At 34.0% G+C, this 19809-nt stretch overlaps 1 non-coding gene across 1 annotated transcript; it reads left to right on the top strand.

Moving 5' to 3' along the window:
• The first annotated feature begins 302 nt into the window (after window positions 1-302).
• TRNAL-UAA (transfer RNA leucine (anticodon UAA)) lies at window positions 303-386 on the top strand. Its single transcript has one exon. It is a non-coding gene; the product is annotated as a tRNA-Leu (tRNA).
• Window positions 387-19809: the final 19423 nt, after the last annotated feature.

Genomic DNA, 19809 nt, shown 5'->3' with positions numbered 1-19809 from the left:
TTTTGAAGTATAACTAAATACATGCTCGCATATCAATTACTGCACAAGTACAATCTACATAAATATGTAGAATATAGATTTTAGTTTTATGCATAAAAGCTTTTGTCAACTACTGATAACATTTTAAATTCCAATAAAGTTTTTGAGAATACATCTCAATAACTTGAATAGAAATAGTTAGGGGTAACTTTTCGTCATTACAATACTCTCATTTTACATATGCGAGTAAGTAAAGAATTGTAAAATAATTTTATAAAAACGTTATCAACGAAAGTTATAGATATGTTTGACTGTTAGTATAAGTCAGGTTGGCCGAGCGGTCTAAGGCGCCAGATTTAAGCTCTGGTTCCCAATTGGGAGCGTGGGTTCGAACCCCACACCTGACATGTACCTACCTTTTTTCAATTTGTTTTTGAAAGGAATATCTTTGTAATCAGCCATTTATTTTATTCACTTTTGTTGTATCTATTTTGTCTTCATATAGAAAGAAATTATATTATAATCTAAGACATTTTTTTGTAATACAAAAATTATTACTAGATTGAACTAGAGGAAATTTACTTAGGGCCGGTTGTATAATATATATAGGGTTGATAATTTTCAGCACGTCCGACGTATTATTTTCATTATATTGGTCAAACTGTTGTGTAGGTGTTTGAGTAGTAGGCTGAGTATGATAAGTCGGCGAATTTTGAGTTAATGTTTCAAATTGTTCTTCAATAATATAATCTGTTGAGTTCACGGACCAAGATGTTTGAGATGATGAACATGTTGAACATTGCAGATTGAATATTTGTATCTACAAAATCAAATGCAGACTGTGAATTTAATGGGGAACTTGTAGTGGGGTTTTTTGTAGTTTTTGTGGCAGATTAAGGTCCGATGTAGGAGCATATTTTTTAACTGCAATGAACTTGTACTGACTCATTCAATACATGTGTTTACATGTTCAATTCTCTTTCCTTTGCGTTGAATGATGAACCACAATTCACTTCAAAAGTGAACATATTAAACCAGTCTAATTCTTTCAAAGCGATTGCACAATCCCACAATCCCATTGAACGATTCACTTTTATGTTTACATGATTCAATTTCGTTGCTTCATCCAAATTGAAAGACAGAAGTGAAACGTGTAACATCGCCTTAAAGGCAGGATTCAATTTGTCAATATTGATTAGGTGAAGTTGAGTGCTTTGGAGATAAGGTCTGGGTCCCGCGAGGATCGATTCTTGGCCCTACAATATTTAAAATTTCAATAGCTTTGTTAATTTCTGTAGCGTCCACTATTATACTTAAATTTATTTGCCCTTTTGAGAAGGCCACTTTGATGAAAGCTTCAATAAGTTTAACCGTAACTTGCATGGCATTATCGATGAGGCTCAAGAATATTGCTTAGAGATAAACGCTAATAAGACCCAGATCATTCTGTTTGGGCCCCCGAAGTTAAACGAGAAATTTATTGATGAGCTTTATCACCTGTCGATAAAAACTACTCCTATTCCATTGAGTAAGTCTGTCAAAAACCTCGGACTGGTCATGGATAAGCTTAAGCGTTAAGTTTTAGGGAACACACTAACCAGTTGATTGTTCGAAATTATGGCTTGTTAAAATTGATTTACTCCAATCGTTATAGTCTTGACAGACACACAAAAAAGCTTTTATGCGACTCTCTGGTATTGTCACACATTAATTACTGTGACGCATATTCGGGGCTTTTTTAGATTCCAGGCATCAGGGAAAATTCAAAAGCTTCACACTCGTGCATCCGTTTAATTTTCGGCCTGAGGAAATATGATCAGGTATCTTTTGGTTTTAAGATACTTCAGATTGAGTTAAAATGGCTGAACATGAAATCTCGCAGATACATCTACAAGACCTGCTTGTATAATACCTGCACGATAGGATTAAATTCAGAACGGACGTACATAATGTTAATGTTCGCTTCAGGGGCATACTAACACCTCCTTCCCATCGGACAGAATCTTTCAACGGTGTTTTTCTTATCAGATATACGCCATATACAATAATTTACCTCGGCACCTGATTGGACTACCCCTAAACCGATTTAAAAGAGCATTGAAGTATTGGGTGATGGGTGGCTTCTGTGTGTAGCTAGCTATCTATGTATGCCTGTAACTTTTATCTCTAATTCTTCTATAAGTTTTCATTATTTCCTTGCAATTGGTATTGGTATCCTTTTTTACGCTCTTTCTTTCTGTTAGGTTGAGTGGAAGATCAGGGTTGACCTGAACTCCGCCTATATGCTTGGGCTTTTTTCCTAATAACTAAATTAAATTTCTCTTAGGTCCGGTTGTACAATATTCCGACAAACTTCCCAACAGCGTTATGTGGCCGATATGTTAGTTTATACTGTATTACAATGTGCGGATATTTTTGTCGCTGAGATTATCGGCAGGATAACTTATCGGGTACTCAGCGGTGTCGATAAGACAGTTATCCGCTAGATATACAGGGTGATTCATAAGTAATGGGCCAAATTGTAAATGTACGTTCAGGAGGCCAAAATAATAATATTTTCATTAACAATAATGGGTCTTAGTCTGCTCCTTACTGAGATACAGGATGTTAAAGCGAAAAAAATAAAATAGATTTTTGTTAATAGATCAGCTACTTTTCTACATAATGACTCATAGTTGACTTATAGTTTTTGTAAGGGTAAACAATAATGTGTGAGAGGATTTGAGTTAACTCGTAGATGTCGCCACATGCGCCATATGAATTAGATGAAATCAGCTACAAATTTTTTATCGCTCATTATTTTACAACATACTTGTTTAATTTGGATAGCCCCATCATTTCTGTAGAAAAAAGCTATACTTCTTTGATCTTGAAAATATTAACGATTTTCGAGATATTTGAATTTTACTAATTCACTACACTACATTTCACGGTGGTCGACGTAGCATTAATCTGTTAAGACACAAGCATGGCATGGAATGTTGACATTTACCTAACCGTAATTGATAATTGATAACAATATTAAACTGAAACCATAAAAAAATTACGTAATAAAACAATTTATTGTACGCCAGTTAATAAAACGAAATACAACATTAGAACAGATTTGAACTAAGACCACTTACGACAACTGTTATCAAAACCTACATGTTAATGTTGTGCGAAGTTAAATTAAATTTAAGCTTAATTATAAGCTACTGCAAAAGGTTTTCAACATGACCACCACCAGCATTTATACACGCATTTAACCGTTTGGTTAAGGATTGTCTGACTTTAAAAAATGTAGCAGGATTATTTCGTATTGAATTGGCTGCATCTTGAATTCTATTCCATAACTCGTCTCGTGTATTTATAGTAGGTTCAGCATAGACCATTGATTTCATGTAACCCCACACATAAAAATCAAGTGGATTAAAATCGGGACTGCGAGGTGGCCACTGAAATTCACTACCACGTCCAATCCAACGGTGAGGGAATGTTTCATTCAGATGTTCGCGCACAGCACGTGAAAAATGTGGAGGAGCACCGTCTTGCATGAACCACATATTTCTTCTTAGTTGTAATGGAAGATCTCCCAAGAGGTCGACTAAGTCATTATTTAAAAAAATTAAATATGACTCTCCATTTAAATTAGGAGGTAATTCAACTGGGCCCAGTAATGTATTGCCTATTACACCGCACCACACATTTATTTTAAACTCGTGCTGGAAATGTCTATCTTTTTTTAAACGAGGGTTTTCGGTTTCCCAGGCATGACTATTTCGCCAATTAAAAACTCCGCGTCTGGTAAAGGTTGCTTCATCCGTGAAAAGAATGTTATTTAGGAATGTTGGATTATTATTCAATTTTCCTTTCAGCCACTGACAAAATTGAACTCTGATTCGATAATCTGTTGGAAGTACATTTTGCACAGGTATAAAATGATAGGGATATAAATTTTCCTTGTGTAAAATTCTAGTCACGGATGGTTGGCTTATTCCAGTTGCTGCAGACAATCGACGAGTGCTTATTTCAGAATTTTGCGCAATTCTTACCAAAATTTCATCTTCTTCCTGCGGAGTGATAATCTTAGGACGTCCTGTATGATATTTTGGACGAAATGAACCTGTTTCACCCAATCGATTATAAATATTTTGAAATATCTTCCGGTTTGGCTGCCTTCTGTAAGGGTACATTTCACGATATTTTCTGGATGCTGCTTGCCCAGAAAAACGTTCTTGTGCGTAAACGCATAACATGTCTCTCATTTCTTCGTTTGAAAAGTGATTATGTCTCGGCATTTTGATTTATGTTAGGACAAGAATGAATCAGTTTACTTAACAATAAAATGTTTTAGACTATTCATTAAACGTAAAAGCTCATTGACGTTTCATAATTCATATGGCGCATGTGGCGACATCTACGAGTTAACTCAAATCCTCTCACACATTATTGTTTACCCTTACAAAAACTATAAGTCAACTATGAGTCATTATGTAGAAAAGTAGCTGATCTATTAACAAAAATCTATTTTATTTTTTTCGCTTTAACATCCTGTATCTCAGTAAGGAGCAGACTAAGACCCATTATTGTTAATGAAAATATTATTATTTTGGCCTCCTGAACGTACATTTACAATTTGGCCCATTACTTATGAATCACCCTGTATATGGTTACCAAGGTTTTTATATAAAAACTTTGTATGGTTATTGCATAGGTTAACCTATAACAAAATATACATACGTTGTGTCAGTTGTGTGTCGTGAAAAATCTTTTCAAACATGTGTCATTATTGTCAAAATCATAGTTCAGATTTCAAAGAAAGACACAGCATTACCAACCTACGGCACAAATTACTAGATATGTGGAAAAAGTGCTACCAACTAACTCTTATTTTGCCGATAGCAATCCGACCGACAAAAACAATTTGTAGAACAGCTGTAGAATATCTTTATCTTCCCGATAAGTTTATCGGCCGGATAGTTATCAGGCAGGCCACTTTCTAAACCGGGATTATTTTTGCTGTTAAGCGTGATAGTTGTTGAAAATACAGTGTCTATCTTAATTACTGTTTATGTGTATCAGTAATTTGGTTCGACTTCTTTATGCCCAAACATTTCTGAATCAACGATTCAGCTAAAGGGACTTTTACGGAAATATATCTACCTTTTCGTGAAACAGGATATTTTAAATGGAATACTTCAGATTGTGGAGTTCCCAGAAGCACCAAAAGACAGGCATTTAAAGAAGACGTACTTAATAGAATTGCGGAGAATTCGAAAACCAGTACCAGGAAATTATCTTTAGAAGTAGGTGCTTCTCATAGTACAGTATGGAGTTATGAACAGCTACTTTACCCATTACAGGTATAGCGAATGCTGGATCTTACGACCAATGGTTTTCCAGACAGATTAAATGGGCAAAATTACAGAAATTTTTTTGAACATTTCAGCCTTGTTGCTGGGAAATACTAAAATAATATCTTTCCGAATCGTTGCATTAGAGGTGGGCTCCCTGACACTATTTGGCATCTTTTGATACTTTTTGACAAATTTTGACATATTTTGGCACATTTGTCATTTTATCTTTGGTAATATATTTTAACATAACGACATATTTTAACATTTTATGACAATTTTCTACAAGCTCTTTTATTACTCACTATATGGGTGTGCTTTTATACAAATCACACCCATCATCAGGAATTGAGGTTCACTTGAGTTTCAGGGTTACTATGTTTAAATGAAACCAAGAAATATTAATAATATTTGCGTACTCGCTACCGATTGACTGTGGTGTAAAGAATTTTGTGTTTCTTAATCACACCGACGGAAGTAAGTTCAGGTTGTTAGTTGATGATGCTGTATTTTAAATAAGGGAATCATAAGTATTGCTATCTTAAACTTGATACAGGAAATATTTATTATTAAATTATTAACATGTCACTTTTAAACAATTAACAATTATTGTTGTTTATTATCATTCAATTTTTTAAATTAATAAATAATTTGATTTATTGGAAAGTTTATAATCTTAAATTCAAATTAACACATCTAAATCCAATTAACCATAATCACATTATCAGAAAACTAGATTACACTTATCGTTTATTTCGAAAGCAATACCAATATATATTCATGTTTACACGTTTTTCTTTTATTATATGACAGTTTCTATTTTTCAATTACAAAACATTCCTTTTCAACTACCACTACTTTAACGTTATTTATTTCTTTTCTTTAAGAATTCGAGCATGTAATTGAATGAGTTATTGAGACTTCATATCTAAATAAATTTTACGTATCAGGTTTGAACAATATTAATATCGTAATACGATCATTACAACTTAACTTTTCTGTTTAAAAGGTCATTCAAATCTAGGAAAGTTTTAAATAGGTGAATGTATTTTAATAATATTCGTTAAAATGAGTTAGCAATTAATTAATTTTTAATCTTTAACGGAAGGTTTTGTAATCGATTAATTTGGAGAAACGAATTTAAATAATCTTGAAAAATGTTGTTTTTATTATTAATTAAAGTTTTATGAAGTATTTATAGCATAATTATTCGAAAAAAAAAAACAAATGGTCTTATTCGTTGTATGTGGGGAAAGTGATCGTTAAAAATTAATTCTCATTGTCATTACTCATTAGACGTAATTAGTACAGAGAATTTCAACGCCCGGTATGAAATTAAAAAAGAAACAGGGTGTGTCGTAAGTTTCCCAAGCATGAAACTTTAACTAAAGGTGACTTATCTTTTAAGTAAGAATTTGTAGCAACGGTGCTAGATAATGTTTACAGTGAAGCATTCCACACGCATTTCAATTTACATGGTTATATAACTACAAATTTTATAAACAAGAAATTCATAAAATTCAGTTTTAATGGATTATATAATTTATTAGAGAATTTATGGTCGTTTCATAAATGCATGCAAGGTTTCGTATTATTGAAAACGTCCTGATGGAGCTGATCACATTATTTTCAAAATAAATAGCATAGTTACCTAAAAATATCTCAAAATTTTTTTTATAAATATGCTTGTGTTACATAATGAAAAAGAAAATTTATTTAAGCATAAACACAACAATTAATCACTTTTAATCTTACATAAATTTTATATCTCTTGAAAGCTTCTGATATAGCTGTTGCATCTGTTAGTTGCTTGGTGAACGTCTTGGTGTAATGACCAACACTAGTCTCTCGTTATATTGGTATTAAATGCCTTTCCATTACTTTAATATCTTGATGAAACCGTTCGCTTTACCTCTCCTTAACATTACCCAAATTGCGGGAAAAAAATTAAGCAGACCGTTCAAAAAGTGTATCTTCAAGCTCATTAAACATTCTATCTATTTAAACTTCTCCAACAATACGGCAATTATAAAATCATAAAGTGCATACTTTTTGTTGTCCAAGAACTTTGTAATAACCTGTCCTTCAATTATACTAAAGCCTCCTTCTCAGTATTGTTTGCAATTCAAAGTTGGAAACGCATATAACCTAGATTTAGATGAATGATTCTATAACAGCTTCCATTGGTTTTTAAAAAAGCGTTTATGTCCGATACCAATTTCAATCATAAAACCAGTAATATATGAGCTGTACACTAAGGCATATGCTTCCTGCTTTCAACAAGTTCTTCTCCTCGAGCCTGGAGCCAAGTAATTTAGTTCTTCCTTTGCTAAGCCCAAATCCTGATGATTTAGTTATCATTTTACTTTACGTCAAACCATCGGTCCCCCCTTCAGTTGTACATCTCTGTTGTCGCGTTAGTGGTAAGTACCGTTACCTGTTAGAAGGGGACGTTGGCAGTGCGATTAACGGACCACACGGAAAAACGACTCACTGTCCCCCTTAGAAATTTCTAGAGGAAGCCAAGGTTGAAGTTAGGCTGTGTTCCATTGGACAGAAAGAGGACTGCCAACGTTCCAGCATCCAAGTGGAGGACCCTTCTCATTAGCATGTTGAATCCTTATTTGCGCCTCGTTGATGTCCCGCGCTTTGATCATTGCAGCAAGGTCATCTGCATTGCCTACCAGAAATGTCCTCTCAGGAATTTTCATACGAAGAACTTTGTCATAAAAAACGTTCTATAATTCTGGCCAAAGGACTGCTCCCAATGCAACTCGTTGATGAACATCTGCCATAAGTAATTAGGGACAGAAAAATATTCCATTGCGCGGAGAATGTCGTACCCGCTAGTAGAATTGAAAGTATTCCTCACATCTAAGATCACCAAGACGACAATCGGTCTAGAGTGATAACATCTGCAATGACTATGTCTGAACGGATTTCGTGTGGTGCTCTTATATATGAATCGATAATCAAATTGTTGCTGCAGGAGAACTAACAAACAAAATAGATTTTCAAATGGCACGTCCAGAGATTGGGTTATTAGAAACTGTAGTACAGGTTTTTTATAGCAGGAGCTATCCTAGAACCTTTATTTCTTAATCAGCTCTTATATATTCGACAAAAATATTTGTATATTTTTGTTTATATTACATTAATGGTCATCTATTCTTAAACCCTTGTAATATTGCCGCATAACAGCCATTTTTAGGTATTTGAACATGATGTTTACTATTTTTACCTTTAGTTTTTATCTTAATTTCCAATTTGTTTCGTAAAGTTTTAGAAGTAAAAACTGCCTTACGTTATTATTTATGATGTTGTCTTAAATTTAAAATCGCTGTTTGTTAAGTACTTGAACAGTGTTCATCTATTAACTTAATTCCTTTTTAATTTTTACCTACTCTTCGACTACTTAAAGGTTGTGGATTTGTATATCAATTCTACGATATACCAATTTGTATATCCAATTCTTAAACACGTAGGATGTTTTACAGCGAAAACTACTATTACTAATTCCTTTCGATGATTGGATACTTTTGTTTCCTAGTTGATAATATTCTGTTGTATTTCTTCATGCAAAAGAATTACATCCAATGCGTCGTCGGAGGCGTCGGTCTCCTTCATACAATGATGAAATATCTGATCATTAGTTAGTACTTCTTGACATTAAATTCATTTAATCAACGTTCCGTTATCCAAAATTTGTTCAATTAGTTTTCTTTTTACTTCTTTAATATTTTAACTTAATTTTTTTTGGTTGATTTATTTTTCTATTTTTTTTTATATTTTAATTTCCTTAATTTAATATATTAATATTTTTTTATATAAATTCTTGTTTCGTATTATTTCAATTTCAACACAAGGGCTACGATCCTCCCTCCTTTTACTCATTAACTTCTTAAACCGTTCGGCCAAGTACGTAACTTGCCTGGTGGCAGCATCTTAAAAATCTTCTATAATTTTTTCTCTTTTTCTGTAAGTACACGCTACCGTACTTCTATCTTTTCTCGTCCGCATAACGTTGGTGGCGGTGTTCCTTCCCACCGCCTACATTACATTGGTGGCGGTGGTGTTCTTCCCCATCTACATTACGTTGGCGGCAGCGCCCGTTATATTGGTGGCGGGTGTCCCTTTCTTCCTCTAATATTACAATACACTTCATCCTCATCAATCATAGAGAATGAAAAAGTTAAAGTAAACATTCTCACCCAGCATATGCATGGTAAAATAGTCATATCTCCGCGAATTTTCAAGATATTCCAAAAACTACAACTTCTGCTTATTCTTCATGAATTAAAATAACGATAGAATCAAAATAGTGATTGAAAAAATGTCGATTCGGTTTCAAACGTAAATACTTCCTTAAAGCAAAAACATTCGATATCTTGGTGATTTGGATAACGGTGGTTACCAGGGTTGGGCAAACTTGCTAACTAAAGAAGTACGTCGTTATTATTTATTAATAATAATTTATTGCTTCCCACAAGGTTATAATTTAAAAACTACAACACCTATAACTTATGTAATTCCTATCCCATTCCCCAGCATCTTCCTGTCTTCCTACGTCTCTTTGCTACCACCACCTCCCTCTTCCATCTCTTTCCCTCCGCCCTCTCCACCAGCACCTGCCTCCAATCCAATATTTATTTACCCTTTCTTCATTCCCACATTTAAACCTGACTAACCTCTTCCACTCCTCATCCTCCTCCGTCATCAGGTACTTTCCCTAGGTTGTACCAACGTTCCCTTATCTTCGTCCCTCTCTCTTGCATTCCCACATCTCTGTCCATGCTCTCCAGTTGTTTTCCCATCTCATTCCTCTCCTTTCTTTTCCTATTCACTTGTTCCGTTGAATACCCCATCCTTCTGTAGTATTCCTCCCTTTCTCGCTGCCCATAACGACCCTTTCCTGCCTCAATCTCTCTGCAGCACTCCCCCAAGATTTTACAATGCACCCTTCCTTCCACCCTCTCCTCATAACACACCGCTCGCTTACCCGCCTCCGCCCTCACCTTATCTACCTTCATTTCTTCTCTGACTATATATCCTGGAGTCTTCTTGGCCCACCTCCAGTAACTGGTCTACACATCCTCTAAGAGCCCTTGCTCCTTCCATCTCCACATCTCCACCCCATACATCATAACGCTTTTTATCAAGCTCTCAAACATTATTTTACTTTTTCCTACATTTTTCCCAGATATCTTCTCACCCCATCCTACAACCTTATTCGCTTTCGTTACGTCCGTCGTTATTATACATCTTATGTAGAGTTGCCTTTTATAGGTCTACTTTATCTTAAGAATAGTCTGCCAATTTTGACATAGCTACAGTTCACACTTCGGTTGCCTTCCAGCTGTATGAAAAGAAATTTATAAATAAGCGTAAAGTTAAAAGATGTTAATAATGCGAGAAAAATATCGAGAATAAACAGAAAGAAGTTAGAGAGAGTTTCTTATGAAGTTGATAATTCCTTACTTTCTAAACTGCATGGTGACACAAATGCGATTAATAAACAAGAAAATTGTTATAGTTTTGTTACAGTAATAGTTTCCTTAATTATTAAAAAACTGCACTTATATGTTGTAAGGTTGTTATTTTGCTGTTGGATTTTTTGTTATTATTTGGATTAATGTAATTATGAAGTAGCAGTCGTGTATTTGAATTAAATCTGCTGGAACCAATGCCTTGCGATTTATCTAGCTCTTTCCGGTATTTGATCTATTGGTTCTTCCGTGCAATTACATCTTTAACTTTTCATTGAAAACTTTCACCATTCCTAAGCAATCGAACATAACACATATTCTTTCAGCTACCTAGATGGTCTCTTAACATCACGCCAATAATTGTGATTAATCTCAATATTTGTAGTACTGTCAAAAACTTGCTTATTGATTTACTATTTTAAAGTAAATCTAATGTGCTTGATTTGTTATCTATCTAATGTGCTATTCTTGTAGCGATATTGCTTACCTTATGTGAAATAGAATCCAGGTGCCAAGCTGGATTCTACGGTGTTTTCGTGTCTAATCCACAGGTAGCAAAGGCGACAGAAGGATTCACGTTTCGTTTCATACACTGTGCAGGTTAGTATTATCTCCCTTAGCTCATGTTAGAAACAGACATTGTTGTACTTTCTCATCTAGTCCACATCAGTGTGATATGTGTTTCAGTTACGCTGAAAACTAAAATGGAAAAATTGGCAAAGGCTGCATAGATAGCAGTATAACAGAAGGACACTCCATCTGTTTATAGAACTCTATAAGATTCTTCTGAAAATTATTTATTTTGACGACACAATTTGCAATTACAAGTTTACATATCAGGCACCATATCAAATAACTGAATCAAATTTCACCCTGCAATTCAAACATCCCAACAAAGTCCTTTGAGTATATTCGTCACTGAACATAATCTGATAAACCCAATATGAAAAAATATATCTTTAAGTGTAGAGATATATCTTGATCGCGTATCAAGTTCTTCTTCCTGGCTATCAAGGATCATAAGGCAAGGTTTGGTCAAATTTTTCATCAGATATCGTTCCAGCTCTTCGTCGAATACTCGAATCAACGTTAATACTTCCAACTATCTCTTTCAGGTGATAGGCAAGTACTTGTTATTTCGTTTCGATGTATTGGTATAGTAAATTAAAGCTGTAGGAAATGTTTGGTAATGGTAATTATTGAAGATGTTACTCAACTGTTAAGAAAAGGGGAATACGAGGATTAGGTTGTTAAATAAGTATCTAAATGAATGAAGATGTACCGGATGGAATAAAATAGGTAATGTATACCTATTTTATCTATTAGGATCTTAATATGAGGAAATGCTTTATAAAGCGGAGTACGCTTCCAGGCGATCAGGATAATATATACTGGAGGCACACATTGAATATAATCTTAAACAGATTGCTTCCAGATTCACATAAAATGACATCGATGCTATGTATATTGATAGCAAGCTTGACAATTTTTAAGGATGTATCACTTAATTAAGCCGAGGGCTTTTGTGACCAACACCTATATTATATTGACACAAAAATAAAGTATTCAAAGATTGATGACATAATTAAACCCTGGTTGGGTGCGGGCGAAGTACAATTTCAATGCCATTTCGGTACAAAACTACACAATCTTCAAAGAAATATGCCTTAAATAACAATCATATCGATAAAAAACTACATAGTTTTCAAGGAAGTACAGTATGTTAATTAATTATCGTATCCGACGTCATCATTGCAAGTATGCAACCAATATCACAGTATTGGTATCGCAATGCGCAAATCGCGTAGTTGGTTGCATACTTGCAATGATGACGTCGGGTACGATAATTAATTAACACACTATGAGTTTATTAAGCCGAGACGATATATCGATAGCGCATTTCAGGTCTATTCAAGCGGAACGCTATGTTGATACCTTGCTGATACAAAACCATAGTATTTTCAAGGATGTAGGAGTTTATTAAGCCAAGGTTGTTTCGGGCCGATGACACATATTGATTTTATATCGATACAAAAGGATGTATAAGTTCATTACCTCGGCCTACTTTCTAGTAAAAAGCTATATCGATCCCTTACTGATGCGGAGTAAAAACTACCGAGTTTTTAAGTATGTATGTGTTCATTAAACTGAGTCAATTGATAAAAATAGGGTGGCTTTGTGGGTAGTGGGGTGGAGAAGAATGAAGTCATATATCCTTGATAATTGTATAGTTTTGTAGCGAAATACTATCAATCGAGCTTGGCTTAAGGAAATTATATGTCCTGGAAAACTATGTAATTTTATATCAATATGGGTCGAAGCAGCTCCTCGGCCGTAAGTGACCTCGGTTTTCTTAAGTCATACCTATTAAAAACTATCCTTCTTTTCATCGATATGCTGTCGATGTAATACTGCGGTCTTTGAATCTTTAAAAATTCGTTGGTTTTGTATCAATGATGCAACAATAGCTTAAACATCGGTGACAGCTCTGCAGTTTGTTATTAATTTAGGAGGAGCTCTTCGTGAGAACAATTTATTCCATGTTCTATTACCTTCTTCAAATATCTCAAAAACAATTTGTTGTGTGCGAAGTTTTAAGTAAAATTAGAGTAACATTCATTCAAGATAGCGTTATTCGCGAGATCATATGACGGTCACAAGCAATTTATTAAATGGGTCCTATATATTTGCGTTCTTCGAAATCAATGAATGAAAGTGTGATTTCACGAGTAAGTACGGTGACGAGGCATTTTTCGTATACAAAATGTAAATATGTTTTGTTTGAAAATAATTCAAACTGATAATGTAACAGTCATAAATAAAAGGGATAAATATAGTATTTTAAGATATTCGCGCACTTAAGAAAATATGTAACTTTTTCGATTAGATCTAACAAGAATAGTGGTAAGTCCACAGTTAGACTATACAACGAATATCCTGATGTAGAATAATAATGATAATTCTGAAACTGACAATCAGCAAAGTAGTCACAATAAATATCAGTTAGAAAGTGAAGAAAACTATAACTCTGTGTCGATTGAAGAAAGTATAGAAAGTTCTGGCGATTTTATCTTATAATGTGATGATGTTTCTTTCTGAAGAGATAAAGTTTATGCACAGAAAAAATAAATTTCAGAAATATACACGAGAAAAAGATACAAAGGAAACCTCATTGCATGATGTTACTTACTTAATAAATAAAGGTAGGAATAAAGTTATTACTCCTGACTGATTATATATCCTTGAGATATCCTTGTAGCATGTCGATATGAAGAAAAACATATACTTCATTTAAAACAATTATTTCACAAATTAAGTTCCTACCATATCAATATCCAACCCAAAAAATGCATTTTCGGTGTTAAATCATTAGACTTTCTTAGTCATCATATTTCAGCCGATGGCATTCGAGCATTCCAATCAAGAATCAACGACTCTAAAAGTGTTACAAAGATTTTTGGGAATGTTAAGCTTCTAGGTGGCATCGGTTAGGCAGATTCTTGCCTAACATTTCAAATATTCTTGATCCCTTACAAAAAACGATCTCATCAACTTCTTGGACACTACAACACGACAACGTTTATTCTTCAGCCTAAGATCTTCTGTCAAAATCTATCTTTCTAGGACATCCCTCTTCACATGCTACCATATCATTGTCAAATGATGCATCTAACACAGGTATGGGCTGTTTTAACACAAACCATCATTGGAAAATATCAACGATTAGCATACTTTTCCAAAAAATTCACTTCATGCGAAACCAAATATTCAACTTTTGATAGAGAACTATTAGCAATCTACTCTGCCATCAAATTTTTCAAACATTCCGTACATGGAAATCAATTTACGGTATATACAGATCACAAATCCATTGTCACATCAATTTTTATGCCCACAGACAAAACTCCTCGTCAAACCCGATATCTAAGTTATATTGCATAATTTACTTCAGATATTAAATACATCAGAGCAAATTCAAATATTGTCGCAGATACTCTGTCCAGAACAAACATCGGATCTCTAAATTCATCTTATCCAGATTTTCTAATCCTTAGCAACGATCAACTTGCTGACACAGATTTGTCAAACTTACTGAATAAACAATTTTTCAACAATCTTTCAAAATCTTATCGTTTGGCACATCAAACAACATCACAATCTAATATCAAACTGTGGTGTGAAACCTCTTCATCATCTCCAAGAAATTATATTCCACAACAACAAGCTTATCTATCCCGGAATACGTTCCACCATTCATGTAATCAAAACAAGATTCTTTTGGCCGTACCTGTCAAAGCAAATTCATGTTTGCTCAAAATGTCAACAAGCAAAGATCCAAAAACATACTAAATCGCCAATCGTCAACCTCAAAATTCCTAAAATTAGATTTGATCATATACCTAGGTTGTCCCTAGGTTGTACTAATGTACTTACAGTTATCGAACGCTGCACACTATGACTAAAAGCTTTCCGGCATTATTTTAGTTGATTTAGTATACCTACCACAATTACACATGATCAGGGACGGCAATTCAAATCAAACCTTTTTTCAAAATTTAACACATTACTCGGCACACGACAAATACACACATCATCTTTCCATTCTCAAGCAAATGGAATGTTAGAACGATTTCATCGATCATTGAAGACAGCTATCATCGCTAAAGGAGACATGACAACAATCTACCCCTTCTTAAGGAAGATCTGGGTTACTCCTGCTTTACGGGTTCCTGGAGAGTTCTTCATACCTGCTAATCCATCTATAGAATATGAGGCTTTCCTCTCCAGTTTAAGAGAAACTTTTTCCAAATTAAAACCTGTGAATACGTCTTGTCATTCTATTCATAAAGACTTGTACAAATCAAATTTTGTTTCCATTAGAATTGACGGTTTCAAATCATCGGTATCTTAGCGCTACGAAGGACCTTTCAAAGTGCTTACAAAAGCAAATAACTATTTCATAATTTAGGAAGGCTTTTTATAATATAATTTAGGAAGGAATGATAAAATTGTTGTTAACATCGATCGCCTTAAATCCGCTTTTATCTTTAACGAAAATATTACATCCTGTCACACTTTTGACGTTTACCCCTGCGCCCTTACGAATACCTCCCCAAAAATTTTAAATGAAATAGCGTGGTATCTCAAATGAAAGCTTATCTTATAAGGATTATGGTGATGTGTCACTTGCCCACGTTTTCTCTTTTCTCATACATTTTATGAGAAAGTTTATCATTGCCACTTGAGGAGAACGGTAAGCGTTAGCGAAACCTAATTTTAATCAGTTAGTCTAACAAACTGTCACATTAGTTGTTTCCGTTTAGTCAACTTCACCTACATTGGTTTCCGTAAAAATGGTGTACTTTATTGCTGAAAGGGTGGAAGTTATCTACATTTATGGTGCCGAGCAATGTGCTTGTGCCACAGCAAGAGTTTTTAATCAAAGACAAGTAATTGGAAATTTTGGAACCAACCAGTTCTTTGCGTCAGGTTGCAGCATCCATCGGACTTTCTTACTCGTCGGTACGCAAAGTGACAAAGCTGCATAAATTTCGCCTTTACAAGATGCAGATATTGCAAGATCTTAGCAAGGGCGATTAAGGCCGACGACTAGAATTTTGCGACACTATGATCGAAATGATCATTGCGAATCCAAATTTAGTAAAAAACATTTGCTTCAGTGATGAGTGCACTTTTTAATTAAATGGACATGTGGACAAGCATAATGTATGATATTGAAGCGACGAAAAACCTCATATAACAAGAGAGGAACACACCCAGAGACATCAAAAGATTAATGTTTGGGCAACTACTACGTAGTACTAAACGTACTAAATACTAGGTGATTCAATAGTTGGATCCATATCCATTAATGAAACGCTAAATGGTGACGTCTATTTGAATATGTTCGAGAACATCATCGATCCTCTAATAACGGAAAAGTGGAAAACCAGCTTTATGAAGAAATCATAAGCTGAAGTCTCACAAGGACTTCTTCCTTTGGGGTCATGTAAAGTCAATAGTTTATAAGACTAAACCCATAGATTTAAATGACTTCAAATAGATTCAATGACTGCGTCAACGATTTATTGTCGATTGAAGAAAGTATAGAAAGTTCTGGCGGTTCTATCTTATAGGGCGATGATGTTTTTTTCTGAAGAGGTAAAGTTTGTGTACAGAAACAATAAATTTGAGAAATATACACGAGAAAAAGATACAAAAGAAACCTCATTGCACTATGTTACTTACTTAATAAATAAAGGCAGGAATAAAGTAGTAATAAAGTCAGTATTACTCCCGACTGATTATAAAGAGTACATAAGTGAAGTACTTTCAGGCCTAACCTTAATTTTTGTATATTTAGACGATATCCTTGTAGCAAGTCGAAATGAAGAAGAACACACTACAACATCAATATCCAACCCAAAAAATGCATTATCGTGATTAAAAATCATTGTACTTTCTTAATCATCATATTTTAGCCAATGGCATTCGAGCATCCCAATCAAGAATCACAGCGATAATATTTTCCAAACCAACGATTATAAAACACTTACAAAGATTTTTGGGAATGTTAAACTTCTACTACAGATTCTTACCTAACATTTCAAATATTCTTGATCCCTTATACACACTTTCAAAATCACTTCACTATCAAAAACAAAAAACGATCTCATCAACTTCTTGGACACTGCAATACGTCAACACTTTTTCTTCAGCCAAAGATCTTCTGTTAAAATCTATCTTTCTATGACATCCCTCTGTACATGCTACCCTATCATTGTCAACTGATGCATCTAACTAAAATTTACTTTATGCCAAACCAAATATTCAATTTTGGATAGAGAACTATTAGCAATCTACTCTATCAAATTTTTCAAACATTTCTTACATGGAAATCAATTTACGATATACACAGATCACAAACCCAGTGTTACATAAATTTTTTCGTCCACAAACAAAACTCCTCGTCAAACCCAGCTAAAACCAGCTTGATGAAGAAATCGAATGGTCTCCACGATCACAAGGACTTTTTCCTTTGGGATCATTTATAGTCAATAGTTTATAAGACTAAACCCATAGATTTAAATGACTTGCGTCAACGAATTATCAACGAGTGCCGAAACATTCCACGAGAATCTTTTCAGAAAGTAAGGCAAGAATTTGAAATCCGGCTTTACTACTGCATGTAGGCCAATAGTGCTCATTTTGAGCAGTTCATGTGAATGTTCTATTTTTAGTTTTGATAATATGTTATTTTCAACGCCTACTTAGATGTTTAAATTCTTATCTTAATGTAAAATTGATCACTTCTCAATGCCATGATCAATTTTTAGCACAAATTTGCGAACATATTTGTGCTCCATACGCTTATTTAGATGTCTTTGATTCAAAACTCTTGCTGTGGCACGTGCACCATAAATGTAGATAACTGCCACCCTTTCAGCAATAAAATACACCATTTTTACGGAAACCAATGTAGGTGAAGCTGACTAAAGGGAACAACTAATGTGACAGTTTGTTAGACAAAACGTCAATGGCTTGCTTTTCTTGTTTCCACGCCAAACTGATTAAAATTAGGTTTGCTTACCGTTCTCCTCAAGTGGCAATGATAAACTTTCTCATAAAATGTATGAGAAAACAGAAAACGTGGCAAGTGACACATCACCATAATCCTTATAAGATAAGCTTTCATTTGAGATACCACGCGATTCCATTTAAAATTTTTGGGTAGGTATTCGTGTGAGTGCTAGGGTAAACGTCAAAAGTGGGAATCATATTTCCTGAAATATAAGTGGACCCGTTTTCAAAAAATCACCCTGTCTTCAGAGATAATTCTTAGATCCATCCATATTTTGAGGGCACCAAAAGAGATATTGCTACCCATAATAGTATACTAATTATAACCTTGAAGAGTGGAAATCCTCCTTCATTTTTGCGTAATAACTTAATAAAGACTTATTACCGTTGATTGAATAAAAACGTTATTCATATTTTCTTTGCGAAATATGCGTCAACGTCGTACTAGCAAAGTCTAGAAAGTAACCTTCATATGACCTTGCAAATTATGTTAACTTAATAAGATGTGGTCATTGCTTTATTTTCCCTTTCGTATGAATCAATTTTAGTTTGGATAATTTTTATATTACATATTGATATGTAGATTACTTATGAGGAAGAGTTCACACACTGATAATCAGATTTAGTTGAGTCATTACTAAGCAAGGTTTCTCAACCTATTCTCAGGCACAATCAAATCAGATTGAGGCATTTTTCATTGATGAAGCACACTTGAATGTGGAATGAGACATTCTCATATTTTGAAGTGATTCAATTCTGGATTAGATTACATTATATAAAACGAATTCATCTGGTCGCAGCATTCCTGGATTGGCAACCAAGTTGAACTGAGATATTGTTGAATTTTAAATTGTGGCCTAAAATTGAAATGATTTTTGATAAAATGGAAATCGTACTGAATATGTGATTACTTTGCAAAATTTTTTAATTGATTAAATTGTTGCAAGAAGTCATTCTAGGAATGAGGATGACATTCGTATCGTTTGCATCAATACCCTTATAACTGCTTATACTTAAGTTTAATTTTGAGTTCTAAATCTGTTATGAATATGATTTCAACATTTTTCTAATTCAACCTAAATATCGAAACATTACAATTTTAAATTGCTTATCAATTAGTGTTGAAAAAATGGTCGATCAGAAACAATTAAATCAAATCAAATTCATAGCCACAAATGATAAAACCATATCTAACATCAACCTGATTAAATAAACAAGATATTTTCTAATCAATTATATTAATGCCAGTTAAATTTTTTTTTCTTAATAAACTATGCTAAGGGGACGATTTCGATTAGTTCTCTAACCGATATCGTTATTGGACATTTTTCTCTTATTGACTAATAGTAATTGGAAAATTGGAATCTGTAACCACGAATGCCACCACGAAACGCGGTCTCGATGTAATAATTATCGTTATGGGGTAA

Source organism: Onthophagus taurus, chromosome 11 (genome assembly GCF_036711975.1).
Source record: "Onthophagus taurus isolate NC chromosome 11, IU_Otau_3.0, whole genome shotgun sequence".
NCBI classification, from domain to species: Eukaryota; Metazoa; Arthropoda; class Insecta; order Coleoptera; family Scarabaeidae; genus Onthophagus; species Onthophagus taurus.
Note: the sequence above shows the minus strand (reverse complement) of the source record. Positions and strands in the feature narration are given on the sequence as shown.